Source organism: Staurois parvus, unplaced genomic scaffold (genome assembly GCF_062004578.1).
Source record: "Staurois parvus isolate SC_StPar_1 unplaced genomic scaffold, SC_StPar_1.0 ptg000012l, whole genome shotgun sequence".
NCBI lineage: Eukaryota > Metazoa > Chordata > Amphibia > Anura > Ranidae > Staurois > Staurois parvus.
In genome coordinates, this window is record NW_028317808.1 from 4184724 (window position 1) to 4210364 (window position 25641).

Here is a 25641-nt window from a genome sequence, read left to right on the forward strand (position 1 = left end):
TACCGCCTCCTCATGCTGCTGCCAAGTCCAGAGTCTCTCATGGGTCCCTGTACGGCCTCCCATTGCTGCTGTCTCCATCGCCACACTCTGCTGCCATGTGCCACTTTCAGGTCTCTTCACACTGCTGGTGTGTTAAATTTTTTGACATAGGGTGCAGGCAGATTACGGGCCTCACATAGCTGCTGCCAGGCCCCTAATCTGCCATGGGCCCCTATAAACCGCCTCCTCATGCTGCTGCCAAGTCTAGAGTCTCTCATGGGTCCCTGTACGGCCTCCCATTGCTGCTGTCTCCATCGCCACACTCTGCTGCCATGTGCCACTTTCAGGTCTCTTCACACTGCTGGTGTGTTTAATTTTTTGACATAGGGTGCTGCAAGATAACGGGCCTCACATAGCTGCTGCCAGGCCCCTAATCTGCCATGGGCCCCTATATACCGCCTCCTCATGCTGCTGCCAAGTCCAGAGTCTCTCATGGGTCCCTGTACGGCCTCCCATTGCTGCTGTCTCCATCGCCACACTCTGCTGCCATGTGCCACTTTCAGGTCTCTGCACACTGCTGGTGTGTTAAATTTTTTGACATAGGGTGCAGGCAGATTACGGGCCTCACATAGCTGCTGCCAGGCCCCTAATCTGCCATGGGCCCCTATAAACCGCCTCCTCATGCTGCTGCCAAGTCTAGAGTCTGTCATGGGTCCCTGTACGGCCTCCCATTGCTGCTGTCTCCATCGCCACACTCTGCCATGTGCCACTTTCAGGTCTCTTCACACTGCTGGTGTGTTTAATTTTTTGACATAGGGTGCAGGCAGATTACGGGCCTCACATAGCTGCTGCCAGGCCCCTAATCTGCCATGGGCCCCTATATACCGCCTCCTCATGCTGCTGCCAAGTCCAGAGTCTCTCATGGGTCCCTGTACGGCCTCCCATTGCTGCTGTCTCCATCGCCACACTCTGCTGCCATGTGCCACTTTCAGGTCTCTTCACACTGCTGGTGTGTTTAATTTTTTGACATAGGGTGCAGGCAGATTACGGGCCTCACATAGCTGCTGCCAGGCCCCTAATCTGCCATGGGCCCCTATATACCGCCTCCTCATGCTGCTGCCAAGTCTAGAGTCTCTCATGGGTCCCTGTACGGCCTCCCATTGCTGCTGTCTCCATCGCCACACTCTGCTGCCATGTGCCACTTTCAGGTCTCTTCACACTGCTGGTGTGTTTAATTTTTTGACATAGGGTGCAGGCAGATTACGGGCCTCACATAGCTGCTGCCAGGCCCCTAATCTGCCATGGGCCCCTATATACCGCCTCCTCATGCTGCTGCCAAGTCCAGAGTCTCTCATGGGTCCCTGTACGGCCTCCCATTGCTGCTGTCTCCATCGCCACACTCTGCTGCCATGTGCCACTTTCAGGTCTCTTCACACTGCTGGTGTGTTTAATTTTTTGACATAGGGTGCAGGCAGATTACGGGCCTCACATAGCTGCTGCCAGGCCCCTAATCTGCCATGGGCCCCTATATACCGCCTCCTCATGCTGCTGCCAAGTCCAGAGTCTCTCATGGGTCCCTGTACGGCCTCCCATTGCTGCTGTCTCCATCGCCACACTCTGCTGCCATGTGCCACTTTCAGGTCTCTTCACACTGCTGGTGTGTTAAATTTTTTGACATAGGGTGCTGGCAGATTACGGGCCTCCCATTGCTGCTGCCAGACATGTAATCTGCCATGGGCCCCCGTACCGACTCCTCATGCTGTGACGTTGCAACAAGGTGTAATTCAACCCTACATATGTTAGACCGCCTTTACGAACAGCTAAAGGCCATCACAGATTTCCTGATGTTAAAAGCGGATAAAGGTACTCCCTGTGTAACTTAGATGTCAGCCATTGTCAGCTCATGTGTGACACCTGCGCTTGCTCAGGCCCTTTGAGGAGGCCACGCTATTCGTGAGTCGGCAGGACTATGGGATGAATGAGGTCAAATCGGCCATGGGCCCCCGTACCGCCTGTTCACGCTGATGCTGGTCCCACAGTGTGACCTGGGTCCCTGTACGGCCTCCCATTGCTTCCACTCTGCCATGTACCTCTTTGAAATCTCCTCACACTCCTGCGGTTGTCCATTTTGTCATAGGTTGCTGGCAGATTAGCGGCCTTCCATAGGTGCCACCAGGCCCCATATCGACCATGGGCCCCCGTACCTCCAGGTCACGCTGCTGCTGAGCCCACAGTGTGACCTGGGTCCCTGTACGGCCTCCCATTGCTTCCACTCTGCCATGTGCCACTTTGAAATCTCCTCACACTCCTGCGGTTGTCCATTTTGTCATAGGTTGCTGGCAGATTACAGGCCTTCCATAGGTGCCACCAAGCCCCATATCGGCCATGGGCCCCCGTACCGCCTGGTCACGCTGCTGCTGGGCCCACAGTGTGACCTGGGTCCCTGTACCGCCTCCCATTGCTCCCACTCTGCCATGTGCCACTTTCAGGTCTCCTCACGCTCCTGCTGGTTTCCATTTTGTCATAGGTTGCTGTATGGCCTCCCATTGCTGCTGCCTCCACCGCCACACTGTGGCTCCAAACACTGGTTTTGGCCCCGTGACTGGCCAAAGGAGTGAAGTGTGCAGTGATTCTAAGATCGACGGCACTCATCTGCATGTCATACTGACAGACAGTATTATTTCTCTTCCCCAGCAGACTCCAAGGGCATTTAAATTAAAGGTACAGTGTTCTGCACTAATATTAAGTCTCTCTGAAGCCTAGAAACACCCTTTTTTAAGTTAAATTCACAGCGAATTTATTCGACTCGAATCGAATATTGTCCACGAATTCGCCGAATCAGTCGAATCGAATTTTTCATTTCTTCGCTCATCTCTACTCAGGGACACAGAACTGTTACTGAGGGCCACAGAACTGTTACTTAGGGCCACAGAATTGTTACTCGCACAGACACAGAATTGTTACACAGGGACACAGAATTGTTACTGAGAGCCACAGAACCGTTACTTAGGGCCACAGAATTGTTACTCAGGGACACAGAATTGTTACTGAGGGCCACAGAACTGTTACTTAGGACCACAGAATTGTTACTCGCACAGACACAGAATTGTTACTCAGGGACACAGAATTGTTACTGAGGGCCACAGAACCGTTACTTAGGGCCACAGAATTGTTACTCGCACAGACACAGAATTGTTACACAGGGACACAGAATTGTTACTGAGGGCCACAGAACCGTTACTTAGGGCCACAGAATTGTTACTCAGGGACACAGAATTGTTACTGAGGGCCACAGAACTGTTACTTAGGGCCACAGAATTGTTACTCGCACAGACACAGAATTGTTACTCAGGGACACAGAACTGTTACTGAGGGCCACAGAACTGTTACTTAGGGCCACAGAATTGTTACTCGCACAGACACAGAATTGTTACACAGGGACACAGAATTGTTACTAAGAGCCACAGAACCGTTAATTAGGGCCACAGAATTGTTACTCAGGGACACAGAATTGTTACTGAGGGCCACAGAACTGTTACTTAGGGCCACAGAATTGTTACTCGCACAGACACAGAATTGTTACTCAGGGACACAGAATTGTTACTGAGGGCCACATAACCGTTACTTAGGGCCACAGAATTGTTACTCGCACAGACACAGAATTGTTACACAGGGACACAGAATTGTTACTGAGGGCCACAGAACCGTTACTTAGGGCCACAGAATTGTTACTCGCACAGACACAGAATTGTTACTCAGGGACACAGAACTGTTACTGAGGGCCACAGAACTGTTACTTAGGGCCACAGAATTGTTACTCGCACAGACACAGAATTGTTACACAGGGACACAGAATTGTTACTGAGAGCCACAGAACCGTTACTTAGGGCCACAGAATTGTTACTGAGGGCCACAGAACTGTTACTTAGGGCCACAGAATTGTTACTCGCACAGACACAGAATTGTTACTCAGGGACACAGAATTGTTACTCGCACAGACACAGAATTGTTACACAGGGACACAGAATTGTTACTGAGGGCCACAGAACCGTTACTTAGGGCCACAGAATTGTTACTCAGGGACACAGAATTGTTACTGAGGGCCACAGAACTGTTACTTAGGGCCACAGAATTGTTACTCGCACAGACACAGAATTGTTACTCAGGGACACAGAACTGTTACTGAGGGCCACAGAACTGTTACTTAGGGCCACAGAATTGTTACTCGCACAGACACAGAATTGTTACACAGGGACACAGAATTGTTACTGAGGGCCACAGAACCGTTACTTAGGGCCACAGAATTGTTACTCAGGGACACAGAATTGTTACTGAGGGCCACAGAACCGTTACTTAGGGCCACGTAAACGTTAATCAGGGACAGACACAGAATTGTTACTGAGGTACACAGAATTGTTACTGAGGGCCACAGAACCGTTACTTAGGGCCACGTAAACGTTAATCAGGGACAGACACAGAATTGTTACTGAGGTACACAGAATTGTTACTGAGGGCCACAGAACCGTTACTTAGGGCCACATAAACATTAATCAGGGACACAGAACCGTTACTGAGGGCCACAGAACCGTTACTTAGGGCCACATAAACGTTAATCAGGGACACAGAATTGTTACTTAGGGCCACAGAACCGTTACTTAGGGCCACAGAATTGTTACTCACGGACAGACACATAATTGTTTCTTGAGGGACACAGAATTTTTACTGAGGGCCACAGAACCGTTACTTAGGGCCACAGAAACGTTAATCAGGGACACAGAATTGTTACTGAGGGCCACAGAACCGTTACTTAGGGCCACGTAAACGTTAATCAGGGACAGACACAGAATTGTTACTGAGGGACACAGAATTGTTACTGAGGGCCACAGAACCGTTACTTAGGGCCACATAAACGTTAATCAGGGACACAGAATTGTTACTGAGGGCCACAGAACCGTTACTTAGGGCCACAGAAACGTTAATCAGGGACACAGAATTGTTACTGAGGGCCACAGAACCGTTACTGAGGGCCACAGAACCGTTACTGAGGGCCACAGAACCGTTACTTAGGGCCACATAAACGTTAATCAGGGGGACACAGAATTGTTACTGAGGGCCACAGAAACATTACTTAGGGCCACATAATTGTTACTCAGGGACAGACACAGAATTGTTACTGAGGGACACAGAATTGTTACTGAGGGACACAGAACCGTTACTTAGGGCCACAGAATTGTTACTCAGGGACAGACACAGAATTGTTACTCAGGGACACAGAATTGTTACTCAGGGACACAGAATCGTTGAATTAAAGAGTATGTCAGACAACATGCAGAGGAGTGGCAGAGGAGGCAATGTTTTAGGAGCGAGCAGACGTGGCAGCAGAGGAAGGGGTCGAGGCAGCACTATTCGCAGCCAGAGGCCAGTGCTCCCGGTGTCATCCAGCGGTCGTGTCTCCACCGACAACCCTGCCGTCATCGATTGGTTGGCTCGGTCGTCTTCCTCTTCCCAGGTCACCTCTGACACCTACAGCCAATGGTCGGTGGGTACGTCAGACACAACCGTTAGTTGGCATGGCCCGGGACCAAGCCCACTGAAATCACGTGTCCTCTACCTGCCCCTGTCCTTTGGTGTTCCCTCACCAAGCGAAGTATCGCATGCTGTGGGCTCAGCCCCACTGTACAGTGAGGAAGAGCTAACAGAGGGCGGTCAGGAACGGGGGGAGACATCCGCCTTTTCAGCAGCCAGGCAAAGAAGTAGTGGCGAGGAGAGTGGCCCGGTAGCCGGTCTAGAGACAGGTCTGTCTCCTGACCCAGACGCAGCCGAGGGGGCTAGTAGTGAGGCGGAGACCCTACTTGATGATGAGGAGGTTGATCGCACTTGGCAGCCTCGTCGTCATCAGGCAATTTCTTCCGCATCATCAGGAGAAGAGGGTGGCAGCTTGGCAGTGAGCGAAACAGTCGGTGGGTTGCCCAGGAGACAGCAGCAGGGTCGCAGCAGTGTCAGTGGAAGCAGTGTCAGTGGAGCCAAACGGCCACGGAGTAGAGCACCAGCTCCACTGCAGCCTACCACCACGGCCAGTAGTGGTGCCGGTGTGCACGGAGGAAGCAGCAGTCAGCCAGTGAGGAGTATCGGGGGCAAAGTTTCCTACTCGGCGGTGTGGCAATTTTTCGTCAAGCCGCCCGAGGAAGTAAACGTAGCCGTATGTCGACTATGTGGCCAGATAGTCAAGCATGGCCAGGGGGCCCATGTTGGGACTACAGCGTTGCGGCAGCATATGCAGCGTCGCCATTTGGTGGCCTGGGAAAACCGTGATAAAGATACGGCGGTTCTGCCCGCCCCAGCCCCCGCTCCATCACCCGCTCCGTTACTTGCTCCGTCACCCGACGTCAATCGCCCTCCATCAGCCAGTCAAGGCTCCAACACCTCTGCTGAGGGGAGTTGTCGCTCGTTGGCATCTTCCGCTCGTTCAGATGCTCCTTCTCCTGCTACTCCTCTTCACGGATTCCGTCAGCAGTCTTTCTTGGAATCCGTTTCCAAGAGACAACAGTTTGCGAGCACGCACCCGACGGTGCAAAAGCTGAACGTCCTCCTGTCCAAGTTGCTGGTGCTGCAGACCCTCCCTTTCCAAGTGGTGGACTCAGCACCTTTCAGAGAAATGATGGCTTGTGCCGCGCCGCGGTGGAGAGTGCCAAGCCATCATTTCTTCGCCAAAAAGGCAGTGCCAGCCCTGCATTCACATGTAGAAGACATGGTGGGCCAGTCTTTGAGCATGTCGGTCTCTGCCAAAGTGCACGGCAGCGCCGACGTGTGGAGCTGTAACTACGGTCAGGGACAGTACATGTCATTTACGGCCCACTGGGTGAACGTGGTGCCGTCACAGCCGCACCAGCAACTTGGACAGGTCACGCCGCTTTTGCCTCCACGTTTGCACGTCCTTGGTCCGGCAAAGATGTCCGCCTCTACCACCTCTTCTTCCGCCGTGTCCTCAGCCGCCACCCCCGTGCCAAGTCCCATTACCCGACCGGCATATCACATGTGCAGGGCGCAACGGTGTCACGCTGTTCTGCACCTGGTATGCCTTGGCGAACGTAGTCACACAGGGGAGGAACTTCTGAGTGTAATGAACAGAGAAATCGACAGATGGCTGTCTCCGCGCAAACTGAAAATCGGAACCATGTTGACCGACAACGGAAAGAACATGGTGTCTGCTCTGCGTCAAGGAAGGTTGTGCCATGCGCCATGCATGGCTCACGTGTTCAATCTGGTTGTCAAGCGGTTCCTAAAATCCACCATCCCACTGCAAGACATCCTTAAAATGTCACGTAAACTTTGCATGCATTTCAGCCATTCCTACACCGCAAAGCACACCCTCCTTGAGCTGCAGCGGCAGAACGGAATTCCACATCATCGCCTGATCTGCGACGTTGCAACAAGGTGGAATTCAACCCTACACATGTTAGACCGCCTTTACGAGCAGCGAAAGGCCATCACCGATTTCCTGATGTTACAAGCGGATAAAGGTACTCCCCTGTGTAACTTCGATGTCAGCCATTGGCAGCTCATGCGTGACACCTGCCGCTTGCTCAGGCCCTTTGAGGAGGCCACGCTATTCGTGAGTCGGCAGGACTATGGGATGAACGACGTCATTCCTCTGTTGCACGTCCTTGAACAAATGCTGTTAACAATGGCTGGTCAGGGTGCGGTAGACGTGGCGCACAGATCTCAACGCCACATGACCCCTGTGGGGGCAGGACAGGAAGAAGAGGAGGAGGACATTTGTGCTCAGGAATTATTGAGTGAAATGGGTGGTTTTTCCACTCAGCGGACAGGAGTGGAGGAGCAGGAGCATCTGGTAGAGGAGGAGGAGGAGGAGACAGAGGACCCAGACGCACCGTGGCAGTATGCTGTGGAGATGGAGGCAGGGAGTCCCTCGCATTCCTTGGCACAAATGGCCCATAGCATGCTCAGTTGCTTGCGTAGCGACAGCCGAATAATAACCATCAGACAGAGGGATGACTTTTGGCTGTCCACCTTGTTGGACCCTCGCTACCGTTCAAAAATGGTGGCCTTTTTCACACCTGCTGAGAGGGAGGCCAAAATAACGTACTATAAAAACCACCTATGTAGTCAGTTGGTCTCTGCCTTTGTGCGCCAACGTCCATCCTCAGACACTGTGGGCCCTGTGCGCTCGCGTTCCACTGCCATGGCAGCAGGGGAGGGGTGGGGTGGTAGGAGCAGTGGCAGCTCCACCAGCAGCGGCTGCCTCAGTCTGCAGTCGATGATGAGTAGCTTTCTTCACCAGCGCAGTGAGGAAACTACTAACCAGCCGCAGCAGCAGCAGCATCAGGTGGACCTGGAGCAGGACCTCAAACAACAGGCTTGGGCCTACTTGGACAGCACCCTGCCAACCGAGGTAGACAATCCCCTTGACTACTGGGCAACGAAACTTGACCTTTGGCCCCAACTAGCTGAATTTGCCCTTGAAAGGCTGTCATGCCCGGCCAGTAGCGTGGCATCGGAGCGAGTGTTTACTGCGGCAGGAGGTATTGTAACTCCGCGGAGGACACGACTGTCCTCCCAAAGTGTGGAGAGACTCACGTTTGTGAAAATGAATCAGGCGTGGATTAGTCTGGATTTCAAACCACCAGTTCCTGACACAACTGACTAAATCCGCCATGAATCATGCCTCAAACATGTGCCACTTTCAGGTCTCCTCACACACTGCTGGTGTGTTCCATTTTTTGTCATAGGGTGCTGGCAGATTACGGGCCTCCCATAGCTGCTGCCAGGCCCCTAATCTGCCATGGGCCCCTATATACCGCCTCCTCATGCTGCTGCCAAGTCCAGAGTCTCTCATGGATCCCTGTACGGCCTCCCATTGCTGCTGTCTCCATCGCCACACTCTGCCATGTGCCACTTTCAGGTCTCCTCACACACTGCTGGTGTGTAGAATTTTTTGACATAGGGTGCTGGCAGATTACGGGCCTCCTATAGCTGCTGCCAGGCCCCTAATCTGCCATGGGCCCCTATATATCGCCTCCTCATGCTGCTGCCAGGTCCAGAGTCTCTCATGGGTCCCTGTACGGCCTCCCATTGCTGCTGTCTCCATCGCCACACTCTGCCATGTGCCACTTTCAGGTCTCCTCACACACTGCTGGTGTGTAGAATTTTTTGACATAGGGTGCTGGCAGATTACGGGCCTACCATAGCTGCTGCCAGGCCCCTAATCTGCCATGGGCCCCTATATACCGCCTCCTCATGCTGCTGCCAAGTCCAGAGTCTCTCATGGGTCCCTATACGGCCTCCCATTGCTGCTGTCTCCATCGCCACACTCTGCCATGTGCCACATTCAGGTCTCTTCACACTGCTTGTGTTTTCAATTTTTTGACATAGGGTGCTGGCAGATTACGGGCCTCCCATAGCTGCTGCCAGGCCCCTAATCTGCCATGGGCCCCTATATACCGCCTCCTCATGCTGCTGCCAAGTCCAGAGTCTCTCATGGGTCCCTATACGGCCTCCCATTGCTGCTGTCTCCATCGCCACACTCTGCCATGTGCCACTTTCAGGTCTCCTCACACTGCTGGTGTGTAAAATTTTTTGACATAGGGTGCTGGCAGATTACGGGCCTCCTATAGCTGCTGCCAGGCCCCTAATCTGCCATAGGCCCCTATATACCGCCTCCTCATGCTGCTGCCAGGTCCAGAGTCTCTCATGGGTCCCTGTACGGCCTCCCATTGCTGCTGTCTCCATCGCCACACTCTGCCATGTGCCACTTTCAGGTCTCCTCACACACTGCTGGTGTGTAGAATTTTTTGACATAGGGTGCTGGCAGATTACGGGCCTCCCATAGCTGCTGCCAGGCCCCTAATCTGCCATGGGCCCCTATATACCGCCTCCTCATGCTGCTGCCAAGTCCAGAGTCTCTCATGGGTCCCTATACGGCCTCCCATTGCTGCTGTCTCCATCGCCACACTCTGCCATGTGCCACATTCAGGTCTCTTCACACTGCTTGTGTTTTCAATTTTTTGACATAGGGTGCTGGCAGATTACGGGCCTCCCATAGCTGCTGCCAGGCCCCTAATCTGCCATGGGCCCCTATATACCGCCTCCTCATGCTGCTGCCAAGTCCAGAGTCTCTCATGGGTCCCTATACGGCCTCCCATTGCTGCTGTCTCCATCGCCACACTCTGCCATGTGCCACTTTCAGGTCTCCTCACACTGCTGGTGTGTAAAATTTTTTGACATAGGGTGCTGGCAGATTACGGGCCTCCTATAGCTGCTGCCAGGCCCCTAATCTGCCATAGGCCCCTATATACCGCCTCCTCATGCTGCTGCCAGGTCCAGAGTCTCTCATGGGTCCCTGTACGGCCTCCCATTGCTGCTGTCTCCATCGCCACACTCTGCCATGTGCCACTTTCAGGTCTCCTCACACACTGCTGGTGTGTAGAATTTTTTGACATAGGGTGCTGGCAGATTACGGGCCTCCCATAGCTGCTGCCAGGCCCCTAATCTGCCATGGGCCCCTATATACCGCCTCCTCATGCTGCTGCCAAGTCCAGAGTCTCTCATGGGTCCCTATACGGCCTCCCATTGCTGCTGTCTCCATCGCCACACTCTGCCATGTGCCACATTCAGGTCTCTTCACACTGCTTGTGTTTTCAATTTTTTGACATAGGGTGCTGGCAGATTACGGGCCTCCCATAGCTGCTGCCAGGCCCCTAATCTGCCATGGGCCCCTATATACCGCCTCCTCATGCTGCTGCCAAGTCCAGAGTCTCTCATGGGTCCCTATACGGCCTCCCATTGCTGCTGTCTCCATCGCCACACTCTGCCATGTGCCACTTTCAGGTCTCCTCACACTGCTGGTGTGTAAAATTTTTTGACATAGGGTGCTGGCAGATTACGGGCCTCCTATAGCTGCTGCCAGGCCCCTAATCTGCCATAGGCCCCTATATACCGCCTCCTCATGCTGCTGCCAGGTCCAGAGTCTCTCATGGGTCCCTGTACGGCCTCCCATTGCTGCTGTCTCCATCGCCACACTCTGCCATGTGCCACTTTCAGGTCTCCTCACACACTGCTGGTGTGTAGAATTTTTTGACATAGGGTGCTGGCAGATTACGGGCCTCCCATAGCTGCTGCCAGGCCCCTAATCTGCCATGGGCCCCTATATACCGCCTCCTCATGCTGCTGCCAAGTCCAGAGTCTCTCATGGGTCCCTATACGGCCTCCCATTGCTGCTGTCTCCATCGCCACACTCTGCCATGTGCCACATTCAGGTCTCTTCACACTGCTTGTGTTTTCAATTTTTTGACATAGGGTGCTGGCAGATTACGGGCCTCCCATAGCTGCTGCCAGGCCCCTAATCTGCCATGGGCCCCTATATACCGCCTCCTCATGCTGCTGCCAAGTCCAGAGTCTCTCATGGGTCCCTATACGGCCTCCCATTGCTGCTGTCTCCATCGCCACACTCTGCCATGTGCCACTTTCAGGTCTCCTCACACTGCTGGTGTGTAAAATTTTTTGACATAGGGTGCTGGCAGATTACGGGCCTCCTATAGCTGCTGCCAGGCCCCTAATCTGCCATAGGCCCCTATATACCGCCTCCTCATGCTGCTGCCAGGTCCAGAGTCTCTCATGGGTCCCTGTACGGCCTCCCATTGCTGCTGTCTCCATCGCCACACTCTGCCATGTGCCACTTTCAGGTCTCCTCACACACTGCTGGTGTGTAGAATTTTTTGACATAGGGTGCTGGCAGATTACGGGCCTCCCATAGCTGCTGCCAGGCCCCTAATCTGCCATGGGCCCCTATATACCGCCTCCTCATGCTGCTGCCAAGTCCAGAGCCTCTCATGGGTCCCTATACGGCCTCCCATTGCTGCTGTCTCCATCGCCACACTCTGCCATGTGCCACTTTCAGGTCTCCTCACACACTGCTGGTGTGTAGAATTTTTTGACATAGGGTGCTGGCAGATTACGGGCCTCCTATAGCTGCTGCCAGGCCCCTAATCTGCCATGGGCCCCTATATACCGCCTCCTCATGCTGCTGCCAGGTCCAGAGTCTCTCATGGGTCCCTGTACGGCCTCCCATTGCTGCTGTCTCCATCGCCACACTCTGCCATGTGCCACTTTCAGGTCTCCTCACACACTGCTGGTGTGTAGAATTTTTTGACATAGGGTGCTGGCAGATTACGGGCCTCCTATAGCTGCTGCCAGGCCCCTAATCTGCCATGGGCCCCTATATACCGCCTCCTCATGCTGCTGCCAGGTCCAGAGTCTCTCATGGGTCCCTGTACGGCCTCCCATTGCTGCTGTCTCCATCGCCACACTCTGCCATGTGCCACTTTCAGGTCTCCTCACACACTGCTGGTGTGTAGAATTTTTTGACATAGGGTGCTGGCAGATTACGGGCCTCCTATAGCTGCTGCCAGGCCCCTAATCTGCCATGGGCCCCTATATACCGCCTCCTCATGCTGCTGCCAGGTCCAGAGTCTCTCATGGGTCCCTGTACGGCCTCCCATTGCTGCTGTCTCCATCGCCACACTCTGCCATGTGCCACATTCAGGTCTCTTCACACTGCTTGTGTTTTCAATTTTTTGACATAGGGTGCTGGCAGATTACGGGCCTCCCATAGCTGCTGCCAAGCCCCTAATCTGCCATAGGCCCCTATACCGCCTCCTCATGCTGCTGCCAAGTCCAGAGTCTCTCATGGGTCCCTGTACGGCCTCCCATTGCTGCTGTCTCCATCGCCACACTCTGCCATGTGCCACTTTCAGGTCTCCTCACACTGCTGGTGTGTTCCATTTTTTGTCATAGGGTGCTGGCAGATTACGGGCCTCCCATAGCTGCTGCCAGGCCCCTAATCTGCCATGGGCCCCTATATACCGCCTCCTCATGCTGCTGCCAAGTCCAGAGTCTCTCATGGGTCCCTATACGGCCTCCCATTGCTGCTGTCTCCATCGCCACACTCTGCCATGTGCCACATTCAGGTCTCTTCACACTGCTTGTGTTTTCAATTTTTTGACATAGGGTGCTGGCAGATTACGGGCCTCCCATAGCTGCTGCCAAGCCCCTAATCTGCCATGGGCCCCTATACCGCCTCCTCATGCTGCTGCCAAGTCCAGAGTCTCTCATGGGTCCCTGTACGGCCTCCCATTGCTGCTGTCTCCATCGCCACACTCTGCCATGTGCCACTTTCAGGTCTTCTCACACTGCTGGTGGGTTCCATTTTTTGTCATAGGGTGCTGGCAGATTACGGGCCTCCCATAGCTGCTGCCAGGCCCCTAATCTGCCATGGGCCCCCGTACCGACTCCTCATGCTGCTGCCAGGCCCATAATCTGACATGGGCTCCTGTTGTCGCTTGTTGGCATATTCCGCTCGTTCAGATGCTCCTTCTCCTGCTACTCCTCTTCACGGATTCCGTCAGCAGTCTTTCTTGGAATCCGTTTCCAAGAGACAACAGTTTGCGAACATGCACCCGACGGTGCAGAAGCTGAATGTCCTCCTGTCCAAGTTGCTGCTGCCAGGCTCGTAATCTGTCATGCGCCCCTGTACCGCCTCCTCATGCTGCTGCCAGGTCCAGAGTGTGTCATGGGCCCCCGTACCGACTCCTCATGCTGCTGCCAGGCCCGTAATCTGTCATGGGCCCCTGTACCGCCTCCCCATGCTGCTGCCAGGTCCAGAGTGTGTCATGGGTCCCTGTACGGCCTCCCATTGCTGCTGCCAGGCCCGTAATCTGCCATGGGCCCCCGTACCGACTCCTCATGCTGCTGCCAGGCCCGTAATCTGTCATGGGCCCCTGTACCGCCTCCTCATGCTGCTGCCAGGTCCAGAGTGTGTCATGGGTCCCTGTACGGCCTCCCATTGCTGCTGTCTCTATCGCCACACTCTGCCATGTGCCACTTTCAGGTCTCCTCACACTGCTGGTGGTTTCCATTTTTGTCATAGGGTGCTGTATGGCCTCCCATTGCTGCTGCCTCCACCGCCACACTGTGGCTCCACATTCTGGTTTTGGCCCCGTGACTGCCCAAATGAGTGAAGTGTGCGGTGATTCTAAGATCGACGGCACTCATCTGCATGTCATACTGACTGACAGTATTATTTCTCTTCCCCAGCAGACTCCAAGGGCATTTAAATTAAAGGTACAGTGTTCTGCACTAATATTAAGTCTCTCTGAAGCCTAGAAACACCCTTTTTTAAGTTAAATTCACAGCGAATTTATTCGACTCGAATCGAATATTGTCCACGAATTCGCTGAATCAGTCGAACCGAATTTTTCATTTCTTCGCTCATCTCTAGTTATGACCCAGGATTCGCATCCATGCAGGTTGAGGGTCTCCAGGGAACTTGTGTTAGAAGAAGCTGACTTTTCAGGTTCCTCATCAATTGGTAAAACCTGGTTTGGGACCTGAGATTTCGTAGAGGTCTGGAAGGGATGAAATCTCTAATTTTGGGTCCGGATTTTGAGAACCACCAACACACTAATTGGTCAGTTTGGTGTGCTGGGCTCTTATTAGAGACCTGACTAGGCTTCTGGGCTCCACCCCAACAGACAAAGGAAATTCCTTCAAGGAGTCAGGAGGGTTCCACCTAGTAAAGACTTCAACCAATATAAATCTACCCTCCAGAAATTCTATTCCTGCCTCCACACTACCAAGCAGACCTATTAATTACTCTCATTAACACCTTCTCTTTCAACTCTTCTCTACCTTAAACTCTCTTCTTCATCCTCCACTGCCTTCACACACTAACTCACTCACTGCCCAGGAGATCGCCAATCACTTCAAAAAGAAAATCGATACAATTTGTGAAGAGATCTCTGAAGGGCAGATACCTCCCCTACTTAACACTCCACATCCACAGGGACAATCGCTACTTCCCGCATTCAACCCCACTACTATAGACAAGGTTGCTAAACGTTTTGCAAAAGCCCACCTAACCACGTGCCCCAGGGACCATGTTCCGTCACATATGCTACAGTCACCCTCTGGCTCTATCCTACACTCTCTAACTCACATCTTCAATCTCTCACTCTCTTCTGTCATCTTCCCCAGTTCTCTAAATATGCAGTAGTCACCCCCATACTTAAAAAGCCATCACTGGACCCCACCAATCTTAACAACCTATGACCTATCTCCTTACTCCCCTTTTCCTCCAAACACCTTGAACACCTTCTTGATCCCCTTCAATCTGGATTTTGCTCCACCGAACTTGCTCTCCCTAAATTTACAAACAATCTACTAATGACTAAAGCCAATAGACACTATTCTGTACTCCTACTCCTGGACCTCTCTGCTGCTCCTCCTCAGAAAACTCTACTCCTTTGGTCTCCATGACTGTGCTCTTCATTGGTTCTCATCCTACCTATCCCACCGCACCTTCAGTGTCACTTACTATTCTATTTCCTTTTCTCCTCTTCCTTTCTCTGTTGGGGTTCCCCAAGGGTCTGGTCTGGGACCCCACCTATTCTCAATCTACACTTCTTTTCTGGGTCAATTGATTGCCTTCCATGGCTTTCAATACCATTTCTATGCTGAAGACACTCAAATCTATCTCTCTACCCCTCAGCTCACTCCATCATTCTCCTTGCACATCACTAACCTACTAACAGACACATCAGCCTGGATGTCACACCACTTCCTGAAATTAATCTATCCAAAATGGAGCTCATAATATTTCCCCCTATATGTGCCCCTTCCACTGACTGTCAAAATCAATGGCTCAACCATCAACCCATCCCCACCTGCCAGGGTGCTAAGTGTAATCCTGGACTCTGAACTATCCTTTTGGCCCCACATCCAATCGCTATCCAAAGCTTGCCACTTCAGCCTCCGCAACATCTCCAATATACACCCCTTCCTAACCAATGACACCACAAAGCTTTTAACTCACTACCTGGTCATCTCCCGCCTTGACTACTGCAACTCTCTCCTCACTGGTTTACCTTTGCATAGGCTATCCCCCTCCAGCCTATAATGAATGGTACTGCCAGACTCATCCACCTTACCAACCATACAGTGTGTTCCACCCCTCTTTGCCAGTCCCTCCACTGGCTCACACTCACCCAACAAATAAAATTCAAGATACTTACAACAACTTATAAAGCCATCCACTACTTAGCCCCTAGTTACATCATTAACCTGGTCTCAAAATACCAACCAAATCTTCCTCTTCATTCCTCCCAAGACCTCCTGCTCTCTAGCTCCCTTGTCACCTCTTCCCATGTTCACCTCCAGGATTTCTCCAGAGCTGCTCCCATCCTCTAGAACTCCCTTCTCCAGTGTGTCTGGTTATCTCCATCTTTGTCCAAATTTTAGACGATCGCTGAAAACTCATCTTTTCAGAGAGGCCTATCCGGCCAGCACCTAACAATTGTACATGTATTTTGTCAATCAGCCCATCCCACACAGTTATTACCTTTTGTATTTCTGTATTAATTTGTATTGTAATCATACTGTCTGCCCTTATGTTGTAAAGTTCTGTAAACTGTTGGGCTACATAAATCCTGTATTATAATAATAATAATAATAATAATAATAGAGCAGATGGTAGCCAGAGCAGCAAGGGGCTGCAAGTTATGTGCACATTATTGTATATGAAGACTGTCTGTAGAAGAAAAACAACAGGCCTAAAGGGTACAACCAGAGCACAAGTGGAGCATGTATAAGCCTGGAGGCTGAATTTATAATATATTTCTTTGGATGGAAGATAAATCCTGAAAACCCCTGTTAGGGAAACTTGTTTGATCTCTGGAACTGTGTTGAACTTTATTTTAATAAAAATGGGCAAGCCCTTAAAAAGAAGAATTTAGAGAGTGGCTATGTCCTTAGTGCACTACCGCTTGAAACTAGTTCACACAGTGGTAAAAATGGAGACATGCTATGGTATCTCTAGGGTGTTTAGCTGGCAAATATGTAAGCTTTGGTAGTTGATGTATTCTATCAATGATAAGAAAGGAAGCCTCCTGTGCTGAGAATGGATACACCCTACCCTAAGCAGCTGCCACCTGATATTTAACCACAAAGTAGATGATTATATTATACAATATCGGTGTAGCACTAAATGTGCTGATATAAACTTATATAGTAGCAAAAAACATGTGTGAGCATAAAAACATATACAATCACAGACTGAACTCGTGACCCCCCACATGTATAATCCCCAATATGGGGAACTAATTGATAGTGAAGTAAGTGATTCCTCGCAGGGGAACACAATAAATAGCACATGTGAAAAAAGTGTCTCAATTCAATGCATCATGCTGTATAGCAGTCCATATATTCAATTCCAGAAGTGCAAGGATTCACACACACACATGTGAATATAACCGCAGACAATAGGTGCCACACACTGTGATGTGATATCCGTAAGTGGCCAAAGTGCCTCCTCACCTCCTTAATATGACCACAAGGGCCTACTCGCTTAGTGGAATATCCACATATACCAAGAGATGACCATATTTCCAGATGAACCCTCCTGGATGCCTGGTAGCCCTCAATGCTCTGGATCAATATCCTGTACTTGGCACTCACATGTATCCGTTTTCCACCATAGGGTCATAGCAAACAAAAAAGATCCTCCATAGCATGATACTGTAAATACTTTTATTGCCAACCAGAAGAATATTAAGATGCCCACTCACAGGGGTGGTTACCCTGAGGAAGTCACGTGGCAATCGTGACGCAATGCGTCGGTAACATAGTGACAGGACGGGGCATGGTGACATCATCTCGGACGTGGACGCCATCTTGGAAAATGAGTCATCTAGTGTACATACCCATAACAGGGGATAACGCCTAGGGTACACTATGGAAATGTGAGTGGGCATCTTAATATTCTTCTGGCTGGCAATAAAAGTATTTACAGTATCACGCTGTAAAGGGGTTAATCCTCTACATTGTGCAAAAATTATGTTTGATCATCACTTCTCTGATCCTCCCCTTCTTCTCAAATATCTCCTGATAGGACAGAGGCTGGGGGCAAGCTGCACATGCTCAGTTTTTTGTATATTGCTAGATATTTTTTTTTTCTTGGGAGAGTGCATGTGATTAGCACAGGGCCAACCAGCACTCTCCAGCTAGAGGTCAGAGATCCTGCATCCTGCTACAGGAGAATTAAAACTCCTCCTACAAGTTGTAACCAGTGCTCTGCTGGACACTGATAGAAGTAACAAAACTGCTTTAACTGCTGATGAAAAAAGGTATTTAGTAGTTTATATTTACTAAAATAGTTGAATTTCCATGTAGTGTGTACTGTGGGAGACAAGATAACGTGAATGCAGGGTCCTGGGTTTAGTAACACTTTAAGTTCTTTGAGAAACCATCTTTTCAGATTACAACACTGAGATAAAATAAAACTATTTGTAACCAAAGATTTGTGAAGGGGTTTTGTAGGGATGCTATTATCGTTATAGTTCTATATACAAATTGAGTCTATATAGTCACAGAGTTCATATTATGCAACCACTTAGTCACTGCTCTGAACATTGTTCTGATTAAGTTCTGCCTATACTGTCTGTATGACTCTCTCAATAGCTTAGAATTCTGAGCCCTGGATTCCTCACTTGTGGATATGTTCACAATGATTGTAGAGCATGTGCTTAATTTTATCTCTGGGGATCAGTGGAGGAAAGAAGGCTTGATAGCAGGCAGGTACATGGCTCAACAGCTAGACTGCAAAAGCATTGCTTGGGAGGAAGTTGAGAGCTGCATTGAGTTTAAATTGACTGATTGACTGCAGCCTGAAAGGAGGGAAAGAGTGATGAACGAGAGACAGAAAATCAGGCTGGGCAGGGTTTAGCCATCTAGCTGATCATATTAACAGCTTCCATATAGGGCACTTTTACCCCCTTCCTGCCCAGGCCATTTTTCAGGTTTCAGCGCTCTCACACTTTGAATAACAATTGCGCGGTCATACAACACTGTACCCAAACTGAAATTTTATAATTTTCTTCACACAACTAGAGCTTTATTTTGGTGGTATTTAATCAACAGTGCTAAAGTAACAAAAAAAAGACCAAGAAATTTTTTTGAGCAAAAAGTTTTTTGTTTCTGTTATAAAAGTTTGAAAATAAATAATTGTTCTTCATAAATTTAGGCCAAAATGTGTTCTACTACATGTCTTTGGTGAAAATAACCCAGATTAGGATGTATTATTTAGTTTGTAGGAAAGTTAGAGTTCACAAACTATGGTATATATCTGGATATTGATCAATCCTGAATTATCGACAGCCAATCTAATTTCTTGAGGTCCAAGAATGGCAGAACAGTACCGATATCCCTCAAATGACCCCTTTTTGCAAAGTAGACAGTAAACTTAAAAAATTATATTCACTATTTTGTTTTTTACATACTGTCACCAGTGCAGTACAGCGTCATCATATAACTGGCATGGTGGTGATCAGGGACACTGACTGGTGACAGTATGAAAAAAAAAATTATAATTTTTTTTATTTTTTTGTTTATTATTTTTAATTTGTTCTTACTTTTTTCTTTTTTTTTAAGATTTTTTTTTTCATATTTCACTATGACCAAAGTACCATAGTAACATTGTACTACTTTGGGGAAGTGATCAGTATTTTTTTTACACAATTTGCTTATAGCAAAGAATTACTTTGCTATAAGCAAGCATTTACCTGAATGACATGACACAGCTGGGCTGTGATTGGCCCACCTTGCGCATGTGATCGCTGTGACCATTAACAGATAGACACACTTGTAAACAATGGATGGCATGCATTGTATACAATGCATCCATTGTATACAACTGTCATGTGACCTGCTCTGATTGGTCACAACAGGTCACATGGTACTGGCAATGGGGCAGGTACTCAGATAAGTCATCGGCCGTGTCCGAGGTACATGGCTGGTGACAGATCATGTTGTTGCGCGGCACTGTGGGCATGCAAACTGTACATGCCCGAAAAGATGCCATATGGCATCCACCCGGAGGGACGAGGGGTTTTGCAGGCCACCATCTGGCTATAGGCTGGGCGGGAACCTGTTAAACAGAAGGAGAGACCAGTCAATGCCTATAGCACTCAGTCCTATGCAGGAATAAGGTAATAACAGAGCACAAGTTGGAACTGCTGTGGAACTGTACAAAACAGAACAGCTTTACGCTTTACAGCTGTGGGACTAAAAGTAAAATATTGTCTCGCCTGCTGGTCTTTGAACTACAAGAAACATAGCAGCATCTTTTGCTGCTGATCTGTGACAGTACCTCCCCCTCCTTCCCAAGTGGCCTCACCACCTACCTGAGACCAAGAGGACATTTCTGATAGAATTTCCATGTGGTGTGAAAATATCTGATGCAGGACGATTTCTCTTCAGGCCCAAATGTATTCAAGAGTAATGGTTTCAGATGTGAAACATTGAAAGAATTAAAAATGTTGAAATGCTAAGGAATTTGCAGTCTACATTTATCATGGAGAGAATCTTTTAACCACCTCCCAACCACACCATAGCCGAAATTTGGCTACAGTGCGGTCGCCTAGTTCTGAGAGGGTGTCTATAGACATTCTCCCAGAACCATGCCCCCACCTATTAGTGCCCATCAGTGCCATCTATAAGTGCCCATCAGTGTCTCCTTATCAGTGCAGCCTCATCAGTTCCTCATCAGTGCCAATCAGTGCAGCTTATCAGTGCCCATCGGTGCAGCCTCATCAGTGCCCATCAATGCAGCCTCATCAGTGCCCATCAGTGCAGCCTCATCAGTGCCCATCAGTGCATCCCCATCAGCCCCCCATTAGTGAAGAAGAAATATTACTTTTTTCCCCAGAAATTTTAAGACTTTTTTAGCTTGTTTAGCAAAAATTAAAAAGCCAGTGTTGAACAAATACTACCAAAAGAAAATTATATCTGTCTTAAAAAATGATAAAAATTGTATATGGCTACAGTATTGCAATACTGTGCAATTGTTATTCAAAGTCCAACAGTGTTGAAAATTAGCCTGGGCAGGAAGTGTACCTCTCTCTCATCTGGGGCCTCTCGATAAACGCATAGATGCTTGTTTGAAGTGGGGAAGTGCCTCTTTGTTTCACCATGGGCCTACTGAAGATAATCACTCTAAATACTAGGGGTCTTAACACTCCGGAGAAACATTCACGACTACTGGCTGACATCAGAAAGAATAAGACTCAAGTCGCTTTTTTACAGGAAACATATTTCAAATGTGATCATATCCCCAAACTAACCAACAGGGACTTCCCGTGGATGTATCATAGCTTTTCACCGATTTCTAAATAAGTGCCTTGGCCATGTGGTTTGGTGCAGGCAGACCCACTTGGCCAGTTTCTTCTGCTGAAAAGGATGATTCAGAGTGTGCAGTTCACTTTTGTGAATGTTTATTTCCCTAATGTAGACCAGGTCCAATTTCTACACGATTTGCTGTCATCCCTCCTAAACTTTGCGGAAGGGACTTTAATCTTTGGCAGAGACCTCAATTTTGCTGTAGACCCTCAATTAGATGTCTACCAGGGTTCTTCCCATCTGTCCTATGCATGCCTCAGACATTTGAAGGGCGACCTACCGCTTCTGCGATTAGTTGACCCGTGGCAACTGTTGAATGTCCAGTTAATGTCCAGTGCCGTGATTACTCGTTCTTTTCACCGGTTCATCATACATATTAATGGCTGAACTATCTCCTGATCTCTCACCAGGCACTTCCTTCTGTTGTCTTTACACAAATCAATGTTATTTTCTTTTCTGATAATGCCCAGTCCACCTCACCCTCAGGTTGGATTCGACTGTGCATGGTCCCCCTTCGTGGAGGCTGAATTAAACCCTTCTTTAAACTGCAGACACTTGTGTAACATTGCGGGCTGCCCTTGTGGAGTATTTTGTGGTCAATTGCAATTCTGTAGACAAACCACTAGTGGTGTGGGAAGGTCACAAACCAGTGGTTCAGGGCCTACTGATCCGTGTCTGTGCGCACTGTAAAAGGGTGCGTTATCGTCAGATTGACAGTCTCCTGAACGATTTGAGCAGACTTGAATGTTCCCATAAAGAGGTGTTAGCACTTGCCACCTTCCACAAACTTTCTAGAGTTTGCGAGGACTTGCAGTCTCTTCTCTACTTTAAAAAAAAAAAAAACTGGCTTGGGCCCACTGCTCTATGTATGAATTTTCTAATAAGCCAGGCTCTTGAACCAAAACTTATATACAAACCCCCTCTGGACAGAAATTGACCACCTCCACTGATATGGCTGCCAAATTTCATAGATTCTACAATGACCTCTACAATTTAGGCCAACCTCTTGCAGATGCCTCCCCTGCAGGGGCTGTCCCCGTTTTGGTCCTACGATTCAGCTTTGAGCATGCCATCCCTTTCTCCGGAGCTGGAAGAGTCGATTAGGATTGAGGAACTCGGAGTAGCATTGGCACAGTCCAAACCTAAAAAGGCCCTGGACCTGATGGTCTCATTCCAACCTACTAAAGGATCTTTTTCGATGTTCTCTCTCCCCACTTGATCCCTCAACTCAACTCCATTGTACAGGGGCATTCCATGCCTCGAGGTGCTCTCAGGGCATACCTCTCACTAATACCCAAAGAAGGCAAAGACTCTTCCAGATGTGGAAGTTATAGGCCAATAGCTCTACTTAATTCTGACCTGAAATTATTTTCCAGGATACTGGTCAATAGATTACTCCCTCATCTGCCATATCTTGTACATCGGGACCAGGTGGGTTTTGTTCCCCTCCGAAACCAAGAGACAACACGATTAGAGCCCTAAATCTAATTCATGCTACCAAGACCTCCCGTCAACCCCTTCTTTTGCTGTATACAGATGCGGTGAAGGTTTTTGACAGGGTCAACTGGCAGTTTATTATTATTATACAGTATTTATATAGCGCCAACAGTTTGCTCAGCGCTGTACATCATAATGGGAGACAGTACACGAGACAGTACAGTAACAATACAATACAATACAGGAGGGGCTCGAGGGCCCTGCTCCTTGGAGCTTACAATCTAGGAGGGAGGGGAGAGTGGTACAGGAGGAAATAGCTGTGGGGGATGGAGTAGTGGGAAGAGCGGAGGAGATCGGCAATTAGGTAAGGGCGGAGTAGGCTTCTCTGAAGAGATGGGTTTTCAGGGTGCGCCTAAAGGTGAGGAGGGTAGGTGACAGTCTGATGGATTGGGATAGTGAGTTCCAGAGGATGGGGGAAGCCCTGGAGAAGTCCTGGAGACGGGCAAGGGAGGAGGAGACCAGGGAACTAGAGAGTAGGAGGTCTTGTGAGGAGCGGAGAGTGCGTTTTGGGTGGTAGATGGATATCAGGTCGGTGATGTAGTTTGGGGCAGTGTTATGAACAGCTTTGTACGTCAATGTTAATATTTTGAATTTTATGCGTTGGGCAATCGGAAGCCAGTAGAGGGATTGGCAGAGGGGGGTACAGTGCGGTTGGTAAGGTGGATGAGTCTGGCCACAGTATTCAGGATAGACTGAAGCGGGGATAGCCTGTGTTGGGGTAGGCCGGCGAGGAGGGAGTTACATTAGTCGAGTCTTGATATCATAAGGGAGTGAATGAGTTGCTTTGTAGTTTCTGGAGTTAGGAACGTGCGTATTTTGGAGATGTTGCGGAGGTGGAGTCTGCATGAATTTGTCAGCGATTGGATCTGGGGCTGGAAAGACAGATTGGAGTCTAGAATGATGCCTAGTACTCTGGCTTGCGGGGTGAGGCTGATGGTGGCGTTGTTGGTCGTGATGGAGAGGTCGGGGGAGCGCGGGCTGGAGGGAAAACTAGGAGTTCGGTTTTGGCAAGGTTTAATTTGAGGAAGTGGAGTGACATCAAGTCTGATATGTTGTTCAGAAGGCTAGTGATTCAGGTGGAGACTGAAGGGGTGAGGCGAGGGGTAGAGATATAGATTTGAGTGTCATCGGCATAGAGATGGTAGTTTAAGCCGTGGGAGTGTGTCAGTTGACCAAGGGAGGAGGTGTAGATGGAGATGGTATAGTTTTTTGAGGAGGAGGGGGTGGCTGACCGTGTCGAAAGCCGCAGAGAGGTCGAGGAGTAGTAGCACTGAGTAGTGGCCATTGGCTTTGGCGGTTAGCAGGTCGTTGGTGAGTTTGAGTAGGGCGGTTTCGGTGGAGTGTAGGGGATGGAAGCCAGATTGTAGGGGATCAAGGAGGTTGTTGTCGGTGAGGTGGGAGCTTAGGAGATTATAGGCTAAGAGCTCAAGGAGTTTGGATGAAAATGGCAGCAGGGAGATGGGTCCAAGGTTGTTTAGGTCGGTGGGATACAGGGAGGGTTTTTTAAGTATGGGAGTGATGTGCGCGTGCTTCAGAGGGGAGGGGAATGTGCCAGTAGAGAGGGAGAGATTAAAGATGTGAGTGAGGGAGCGTAGGATGGAGGAAGAGGGTGATCGTAGGAGTTGTGTGGGGACAGGGTCAAGGGGGCAGGTGATAAGGCGAGCTTCAGAGAAGACCTTAGTGACCTCTTCAATGGTAGCAGGGTCGAAGGAGTGGAGTGTTGAGGGGGTTTTAGCGTGAGGAATGTTGGGCAGGGTGGAGGTCTGGACAGTGGCGAGGTCGAAGGAGAGGAGTGTTGAGGGGGTTTTCGTGTGAGGGATGCTAGGTGGGGCGGAGGTCTGAGCAGTGGTGATGTCCCTGCAAATTGTGTCGATCTTGCTTTGGAAGTGGTTAGCAATCTCATAGGTGGTGAGTGAGGTACTGGGTGGAGGTGGGGGCGGAGAGAGCAGAGAGTTGAAAGTGGAGAAGAGCCAGCGAGGGCTGGAGGAGAGGATATTGATGAGGGTTACAAAGTAGGCTTGCTTGGCAGTGTGGAGGGAGGAAGTGTAGGTGAGTAAGGCGGATTTATATCGGATGAACACTTGCTGGTATCTGGTTTTGCGCCATAGTCGCTCTAGCGCGCGACTGCGTCGCTTGAGATTTTTGGAGTGGTCATTCTGCCGGGGTTGAAGTGGTCGAGGTCTAATGTTTTGTGTGGTTAGGGGTGCTAAGGAGTCAAGAGGGGCTGAGAGTGAGTTGTTATAAACAGTAGTGACCAGGTCAGGGCAGGACAGGGGAAGGATACTGTCGTAAAGTTGGTCAGCTGCAGAGTGGAAGGGGGCAGGGTTCAGGTTGCGGAGGTTTTGGCTGGTGATGGTTTGACATATGGAGGGGTAGGTTTAAGAGGATGAGGAGACAGAGAAGGTGATGAGGTTGTGGTCAGAGAGGGGAAAAGGGGTGTTAGTGAGGTTGTGGGGGGTGCAGAGATGAGAGAAAACAAGGTCTAGGGTGTTCCCTTCGGAGTGGGTGGAGGACTGTATGAACTGTGCAAGTGCAAAAGAAGAGGTTAGGTAGAGAAGTTGGGATGTGGCCGGGTTGTTGATGTTGATAGGGTCTCCATCAATAGTCTCCAAGGATGATGGAGGGCAGCTCGGAGGAGAGAAAGATAGGTAACCAGGCGAAGAATGCTCCCCATTGTGGAAAATCCAGAATTCCAACCGGGATTGGACAACCCCCAGTTTAAATATTTGGCTGTAACTGGGCACCTTCATCTTTATGATTTCCTGGACCCAGATGGCAATCTTACCCCCTCTGCTCTGTCAGCGGCTGCGGACCCACCTCTGGACTTTGGAACAACCTAAAACTTCGACATTTTCTTTGACAGTGTTCCTGATCTCTGGCGATCTGTCACCGTCTTACAGAACTGAAAAATATCTGTCA